We start from the raw sequence: 9,373 nt of genomic DNA, 5'->3' as shown, positions 1-9,373 counted from the left end.
TAAACTGGCTCTGAGAAACGGTTGGTGGGGGTAAACCTGAGTGTTTGTTATCAATAGCTTCAACCAGACCAGCGTAACTCAAGATGCGAACCGTCCCTTCAGCATTCAAAAAACCCCAAGGCAAATCCTGAATGCGTACCCATATCCTTGCCATGTTGAAATTGACCGAAGCTGGTAATTGATCCTCTGTACTTGGGCGAAAGGTGATGGGCTTCCCATCAATAAAGGTGGTATTGAGAGTGATGAGGGCGTCTCTATCTAGCAGATTTTGGCATTTAAAAACAAAGTATGGCCCGTACGATGAACGCGAATCGGTTTGCATACGTCCTAGTGGTTGTTGATTATGTTGGATACAAAACTGATGTTAGGTGGAGAGTGGTCGAAAAACATACCAACCACTGCATGGGACCAATTTATAGAGGATCTAAGTTGACTGGGGGGGGGGTATATGAGAATCCCCATTCGTGGATTTAGTGGTTGAGAATTCATTGCTTATGATGATGGAAATAATGTTTGGTGATGCGAGAAAAGGTAAAAGAAAAGGACAAAGAGGAGAAGTCAGGTAGTAAGAAAAGATATCCCTTAAACGAGTTTGGCTAGGCAACCAACTGTTTGAGTCTCTTAGTGGACTCAAACAGGGGTTTTTTAGTAATTTCAACTTTGAGATAATAAGATGGAGAGGAGTGTGTACACGCGCGTGTGAGAAAGAAACCAAACACTCTGTTCTCTCTCCTTCCTCAGTACGCCAGTTTTTCTCTCTCTCACTTCAACTCTCTCTCCCTCCATCTTCAACCCTTTCTTTCTCAAAACTCCATTTTTTCAGAGGTTTTTAGGGTTTTGCAACCGGGGAAAACAACATTATTGTGTCATCTCGTCGAATTTCGGTAATTCTCTCTTAAAAATCTTTTTTTTTTCTTTTTTTCGTCAAAATTTAGTATGATTGTTGATATTTTGTGGTGAATTATTTGTCCAAATTATGTGCGCTTTTAGCCTTTTTAATGGTAATTAGTAGAATTTCGTAATTTTGCATGAATGTAAGTTCGAAAATTTATCTCTGTAAAATCTGGAAATTTTGTGCGAATTTTTGAAATTATCTCTATAAAATCTGGAAATTCTGTGCGAAATTTTGAAATTAATAGTATTTGTCGAAATTAATAGTAGTTAAATTTTTTATGGAATATTCTGTTCTTCATCTTGAAATAGAATAGTTATTTAGTTATTGTTCTTTGAATTGCAATTGTATTAGGGAATAAATATAATTGAATTTCTTGGTAGTACTGTACTGTGTTGAAATAGAATAGTTATTTAGTTTATGTTTTGGGTTTTGATTTATTTATGATTTAATTTCTTAATTTGTGAGATACTTGGTAGTACTGTGTTGGTGTGTTTTGTATGTTGGGTTTTCCTCTAAATATTTGTTAGTATTGTTAATATGGATAAATACCTTAGAAGAAATTGCTCTAATGCTGTTACAGAGATTGATTGTCATAGAAGTAGTGTGATTAGTTGACATAAGTAAGTCAATAAGAGAGATTTTCTTTCTCTTTTTTTGTTGGGGGGAGGAGATGGTGTGGGGTTGTGATAGTATTGTATGACGTTGCAAGCAGGCATAATCATACATTAGAGTCATAAATTATCGACTTGTTTGATAGGCATTAGTGATTGGAATATGGTGATAAATTTGTATATACTCCCTCCGTTCTGAAATAAGTGAAACATTTATCTCTTTTATGTGAGAGCTTTCTGATAGACATGTTTCACTTATTTTAGAACTGAGGAAGTAATTTCTATTCTAATGTTGATACGCTATCCCAACTTTGACGGTAAGAGAACTCAATTTCCCAAATGTATGATTTCTTTCATATGAAAAATATCCCTTTATAATAGATTCTTATGAAGAAAAAGCTACTGCTAACTGATATGTATTACTTTAATTTAGTATTGTATAATTTGTGATTTCATACTAATTTCATCACATTTAGATACCAATGGTTGGTATAGTAATGTATACTACTTTGAGAATAACATTTATGTGTTTGAATATAGGATTATGGGGAAGAAAGAAATTGTTTTGGGGAGCAACAAAAGAAAAAACTGTGATGAAGCTGGCCCTTCTAAGAAGGCGAAGAAGGAAATAAAAAATGAAATCAAAGTAGAATGCTGCCGAGAGCTTTAGCATGAGATTGAGGGAAACACACACAATAGTTTCCCACTACTTGAACAAATCCAATAAAAAGGAGAGTTTAGCATGAGAATTTTTGTTTTACTTCATCATTGTAGAAAAATAATTCTAGTTTTCTTTGTTTTACTTCATCATTGTAAATAAATATTATAATGTGATGATAAATAAAATAATCATCTAATCTCTTTATTGGTATTCAAATAAACATGTATTGGAATATTAATAAACACTCTATTTTGTTGCAATGATTCTCGTAACTTTGGTACGAATGTGAGATCAAATTAGTACCAATGCAACAGCACTTTGGTACCAAATCGAGATCACATTGGTACCAAATCGAGATCACATTGGTACCAAATCGAGATGACATTGGTACCAATTGAGATTACATTGGTACCAATTGAAAAATTTATTGGTACCAGTTCATGAACATTTGTTCCATTATATGGAGGCCAGAAGTCACCGAAACGACATTAAACTATCATAAACTCTCCCAAACTACATTTTTGCTTATTTATTTCTAACCCCAAGTAATTACATTGACATGATTAGTGATTTCACTCTTACTTGTGTATCATGGTCCCAAACATTTGAAATCAAAGTAAGAAGGACAGGGTACCAATATGTGAAATAAAGGGTACCAAGGTAACCCTTGTTCTTCCCATATGGGAACCAAAATCATCCAAAATAATGAAAAACTCTCCTAAACCACATTTAATCATATTTACTAAATAATTACATTGACATGATTAGTCATCTCACTCTTGCTTGTGTAACATGGTCCATAACCCTTGTTCCTCCAAATGAAGGCCAAAAGTCTCCGAAACGACATTAAACTATCATAAACTCTCCCAAACTACATTTATGCTTATTTATTTCAAACCCCAAATAATTACATTAACGTGATTAGTGATTTCACTCTTGCTTGTGTATCATGGTCCCAAAAATTTGAAATCAAAGTAAGAAGGAGAGGGTACCAATATGTGAAATAAAGGGTACCAAGGTAACCCTTGTTCTTCCCATATGGGAACCAAAACCATCCAAAACAATGAAAAACTCTCTTACACAACATTTAATCATATTTACGAAATAATTACGTTGACATTATTAGTCATCTCACTCTTTCTTGTGTAACATGTTCCATAACCCTTGTTCCTTCATATGGAGGCCAGTAGTATCCGAAACGAAATTAAACTATCATAAACTCTCCCAAACTACATTTATGCTTATTTATTTCAAACCCGAATAATTACATTGACATGATTAGTGATTTCACTCTTGCTTGTGTATCATGATCCCAAACATTTGAAATCAAAGTAAGAAGGACAGGGTACCAATATGTGAAATAAAGGGTACCAAGGTAACCCTTCTTCTTCTCATATGGGAACCAAAACCATCCAAAACAATGAAAAACTCTCCTACACAACATTTAATCATATTTACTAAATAATTACATTGACATGATTAGTCATCTCACTCTTGCTTGTGTAACATGGTCCATAACCCTTGTTCCTCCAAATGAAGGCCAAAAGTCTCCGAAACGACATTAAACTATCATAAACTCTCTCAAACTACATTTATGCTTATTTATTTCAAACCCCAAATAATTACATTGACATGATTAGTGATTTCACTCTTGCTTGTGTATCATGGTCCCAAACATTTGAAATCAAAGTAAGAAGGACAGGGTACCAATATGTGAAATAAAGGGTACCAAGGTAACCCTTGTTCTTCCCATATGGGAACCAAAATCATCCAAAATAATGAAAAACTCTCCTAAACCACATTTAATCATATTTACGAAATAATTACATTGACATGATTAGTCATCTCACTCTTGCTTGTGTAACATGGTCCATAACCCTTGTTCCTCCAAATGAAGGCCAAAAGTCTCCGAAACGACATTAAACTATCATAAACTCTCTCAAACTACATTTATGCTTATTTATTTCAAACCCCAAATAATTACATTGACATGATTAGTGATTTCACTCTTGCTTGTGTATCATGGTCCCAAACATTTGAAATCAAAGTAAGAAGGACAGGGTACCAATATGTGAAATAAAGGGCACCAAGGTAACCCTTCTTCTTCTCATATGGGAACCAAAACCATCCAAAACAATGAAAAACTCTCCTACACAACATTTAATCATATTTACGAAATAATTACATTGACATGATTAGTCATCTCACTCTTGCTTGTGTAACATGGTCCATAACCCTTGTTCCTCCAAATGAAGGCCAAAAGTCTCCGAAACGAAATTAAACTATCATAAACTCTCCCAAACTACATTTATGCTTATTTATTTCAAACCCCAAATAATTACATTGACATGATTAGTGATTTCACTCTTGCTTGTGTATCAAGGTCCCAAACATTTGAAATCAAAGTAAGAAGGACATGGTACCAATATGTGAAATAAAGGGTACCAAGGTAACCCTTGTTCTTCCCATATGGGAACCAAAACCATCCTAAACAATGAAAAACTCTACTACACAACATTTAATCGTATTTACTAAATAATTACATTGACATGATTAGTCATCTCACTCTTGCTTGTGTAACATGTTTCATAACCCTTGTTTCTTCATATGGAGGCCAGAAGTCTTCGAAACGACATTAAATTATCATAAACTCTCCTAAACTACATTTATTCTTATTTATTTTCAACCCCAAGTAATTACATTGACATGATTAGTGATTTCATTCTTGTTTATGTATCATGATTCCAAACATTTGAAATCAAAGTAAGAAGGAGAGGGTACCAATATGGGAAATAAAGGGTACCAAGGTAACCCTTGTTCTTCCCATATGGGAACCAAAACCATCCAAAACAATGAAAAACTCTGCTAAATTACATTTAATCATATTTACTAAATAATTACATTGGCATGATTAGTCATCTCACTCTTGCTTGTGTAACATTTTCCATAACCCTTGTTCCTTCATATGGAGGCCAGAAGTCTCCGAAACGACATTAAACTATCATAAACTCTCCCAAATTACATTTATGCTTATTTATTTCCAACCCCAAGTAATTACATTGACATGATTAGTGATTTCACTCTTGCTTGTGTATTATGGTCCCAAATATTTGAAATCAAAGTATGAAGGAGACGGTACCAATATGTGAAATAAAAGGTACTAAGGTATGATGAGAGGGTACCAATGTGTGAACTAATATGTACCAAGGTAACCCTTGTTCCTCTCATATGAAAACCAAAACCATCCAAAACTATCAAAAACTTTCGTAAACTATGCATGTTTAGCAAATAATTACATTGACATACTTAGTCATTTCACTCTTATTTGTGTACTATGGTACGTAACCCTCGTTCCTCCCATATGAAGACCTAAACTCTACAAAAGTATCATAAACTCTCCTAAACTACATTTATGCTTATTTATTTCCAACCCCAAGTAATTACATTGACATGAGTAGTGATTTCACTCTTGCTTGTATGTATATCATGGTCCCAAAAAATTGCAATCAATGTATGAAGGAGATGGTACTAATGTGTGAACCAATATGTACCAACACTTGTACATACGTTAACAAATTTTGATTTCACTTTTCACACTACGTTTGATTTATGGAAACTTAACTTTATCATTTTCATAAAGTAAGATATACGTTACAAACATCTTCCACGATAAATGTTAATAAATAGAGATACAAATTACAAGATGTCGTGCTCTTTCAATTCAACCTAACCGGAGGCGGAGCATATCGTGACATTGATCGCCTGAAACGATGTTGGGCTGCTCAGAGTTAGCTCCTTGTAGCATGTGTGTGAAATAGCCAATAGATCCTTCATTACATGTTATTCCTCCAATTGACTTGTGGCGTCCAACAGCTTCCATGCCATCGGCATCCTTATCCTGTCCAAATTTAGAGGGCCCAACATTTTTCTCCTTAATAATAGGATACATAAGTTACGACTTTTATTTCGGCACAAAATCATCAACAAAACCATAAAATACGATACCAAGGTAAGGTTTGCTTGGTACCATTCCAGCTATAATATGCATGACAATTTGATACCAATGCTATGTTATAATGGTACCATTGTCCGGAAATATTGGTACCAAAGTAAGGTTTGCTTGGTACCATTCTTGCTATAATATGCATGACAATTTGATATCAATGCAAGGTTATAATGGTACCATTGTGTGAAAATATTGATACCAAAGTTGTTCTTTCGATTGGAACCATATTTTTAGATACTTTGTTCGTATTGAAACAATTATAATGGTGCCAATTTCACAAACCAATTGCAGTTAACATTCCAAATAAACTAACTAAATACTATTACAATGGTGCCAATTTCACAAACCAATTGCACTTAACATTCCAAATAAACTAACTAAATACTTTATATATATCATTTGACAAAGTTGAAATCTTTTAACAATCATGCAAATATTGGCTGAAATTTCATAAAACCCCAATTTAACATAACCATTTTCATTCAAGTTTATATACTACATTCATGCAAATATTCAATTTAACATGCAAATATCACATAACCATTGTCCTTCAAGTGTTTCACTCCAGTTCATAAACACAACAAATTGAAATTAAACTAAACCACAATCCTATTTTCATATATTGGCTGAATTTCATAAACACAACAAATTGAGTAAGATAAAATCAAAAAAAATTCATCCATTTGTGTACCAGATTTTTTCCGAGTAAAGAGACGTTGTTCGAGCTCTCATCCATGAAGATTGGTTGATTAAGATCTAATACCTTTTCCATTTGCTTCAATTTTTACTTTTTTACAATGTTAGAGAGCTTAGAGAAATAATTTTTCCCGCCAAATTGAGAGCTTAGAGAAATAAAAATGGTGAAAATGGTGGGAAATGTTGTATTTTCTCTCTCTACTCACTCCTTACAGAAAATGTTTTGGTATGATTTCTCTCTCTTCCTTTCCTCATTTTTTTCCCTACTCTCATGTTTTTTGGAGAGTGAGTTTCACTCACTTGTGCCATCATCATTCCTCACTTTTTTCTTGTGGGCCCCACATTTTTTTACTTTTCTGTTTTTTTTTTGTTGTTTGAGTCTCAAAGAGACTCAAACAGTTGGTTGCTGTGACTTTCTCCCCTTAAACTAAGAATTCAGAAGGATTTATCTTAGAGAAAAGTTACCTAAGCTAGATGCATGAGCGACATATGTGCAATCAGAAAGAAATACAGGAAATTTGCAGGCTTTTTGCAGATTATTGGTAGAGATGAAGGTGAAGACGGCGGGTCGCAGGTCTTGTCGGCTGTGAAAGAAGATCTCTTTTTGAGAGGGTTTTCTTCCTAATCTTTAGGGTTATTTTTTTTGACGTTCTTTACTATTTTTTTAAAAGCATAGAATCATCCCAAATTATGAGACTAGTAGTTCAATTTGTAGGTAGTATTATGTTGTAAATAAAATGGGCTCATTGGTAAATATGTGAACAAAGTGCAATATGGACCAATGACGTTGATTATCCAATTCACTTACTACCTTTGTATTTATTTAGGGCCTGTTCTCCCCAGTTCAGTTCAATTCATTTTAATTCAGTTCAGTTCAGTTCAGTTCAGATCAGTTCAGTTCAGATCAGTTCAGTTCAGTTCAGACCAGTTCACTTCAGTTTAGTTCAGCTCTTGACAATACTTTTACTCTCTCATATCACTATTCATTTCAGTTCAGTTCAATTCAGTTCAGTTCAGTTCAGTTCAGATCAGTTCAGTTCATATCAGTTCAGTTCAGTTCAGTTCAGTTCAGTTCAATTCAGTTCAATTCAGTTCAGTTCAATTCAATTCAGTTCAGTTCAGTTCAGTTCAGTTCAGCTGTTTTATGCCGAAGAGAAATGAATAGTTGCTTCATATGTTTTTTCACATTTGTCGATACGATTCTTTGAATATTAATATCTTTTATTGGGTGTAAGTAAAAACTATAACAATTGATATTTGGAATCCTCGCACTGAGACGAATCTAACAAGACCCCACTTGACTATATTTTTCTTATACAATAGTGCGGGATAATTTAACAAAGTTGGTTGATGAATAGCGCCAGAAAATCAAATGTCACAACTAAAAAAATACGGAGGTAGTATACTACATCTGTTTATTCTAAATCAACTCATTTTGATTATCATTTGAGATTTATACCTAAGGAAAGAACATAGTCATGACTTTTGTAAGATCTTATTAGATACATCACAACATAAAGTTTGCATTATCATAATATATTTCCAAAGTTACATATAAATTCATTACTACCATTACTATTACTACTATATTATCGACCCTGAGACATAATAGTATGTATTTTATGCTTAAGAACTCTACAAAGAAAAAAATTAAAGGGATGTTCACCATGTTTTCTAGAAATTTGATTGGATATACCATAGACTCGAAAATCCGAAATTCTTAAGTCAAACCGTCAAATTAGTTGCATAAGAAGTTGTAGAAGGTTACGAAATATAGACAATAATTTTTAACTATTCAATATATTCCTTGTTTTTTTTATAACATTTGCTACTCTTTGCTTAACCAATTTACCATATACTCCTTCAATGTGATAAAATTTGAATAATATAGCCCAAATCTCATTTGGCATATAAAAATGTATCCATTCCAAACTTATATTTTTCTTCGTAAAAATTTATTTTCATCCAGTGTCAAATTCTCATTTGGTAAACTGTAGATAGAGCTGATAAACTAGTCAGCTCATGTATAATTCGTATCGGGTTCAGCAATAAATGGGTTAAACTCTCTCGACCCTAAATCGACGCGTTTATTAAATGGGTGTCGGATCAGTCTGCTTATTTCGCGTTGGGTTAGGGTTAAGTTGAGAAAATATATTCAAATTATTACAAGCAAAACTAAATATTATATTACCTTAAAAAAATATTGATCTTAGCATGGAATTGAAATATAAGTATTAAACGGGTCATAGTGTTCAATTCAGACTAGAAAGTTCAACCCTAACTCAAACCATTCAATAAGCCAATCATGTAATTGGTTCAACTTATTAGTTAAATGGGTTGAAAACCTTAATCGAAACCAGATCGAGCTAATTAATTATATGTCACTTTTTACCCCTCTAATTATAGAGAGTAGAGTGGGGAGGAGTAGAGAGGAGAGAGTAGAGAGTAGAGAGTAGAGAGTAGAGAGTAGAGAGTAGAGAGTGAGAAATGAAAAAGCAATAGCA

The 9,373-nt window shown here is 33.4% G+C and overlaps 1 long non-coding RNA gene across 1 annotated transcript; it reads left to right on the top strand.

The window, feature by feature from the left end:
• Window positions 1-447: 447 nt before the first annotated feature.
• Window positions 448-2,363, top strand: LOC125496014 (uncharacterized). The gene is made up of 2 exons (XR_007272624.2): window positions 448-884; window positions 2,047-2,363. It is a non-coding gene; the product is annotated as an uncharacterized LOC125496014 (long non-coding RNA).
• The last annotated feature ends 7,010 nt before the right edge of the window (window positions 2,364-9,373 follow it).

Source organism: Beta vulgaris, chromosome 3, assembly GCF_026745355.1.
Source record: "Beta vulgaris subsp. vulgaris cultivar EL10 chromosome 3, EL10.2, whole genome shotgun sequence".
Lineage (NCBI taxonomy): Eukaryota > Viridiplantae > Streptophyta > Magnoliopsida > Caryophyllales > Amaranthaceae > Beta > Beta vulgaris.
Note: the sequence above shows the minus strand (reverse complement) of the source record. Positions and strands in the feature narration are given on the sequence as shown.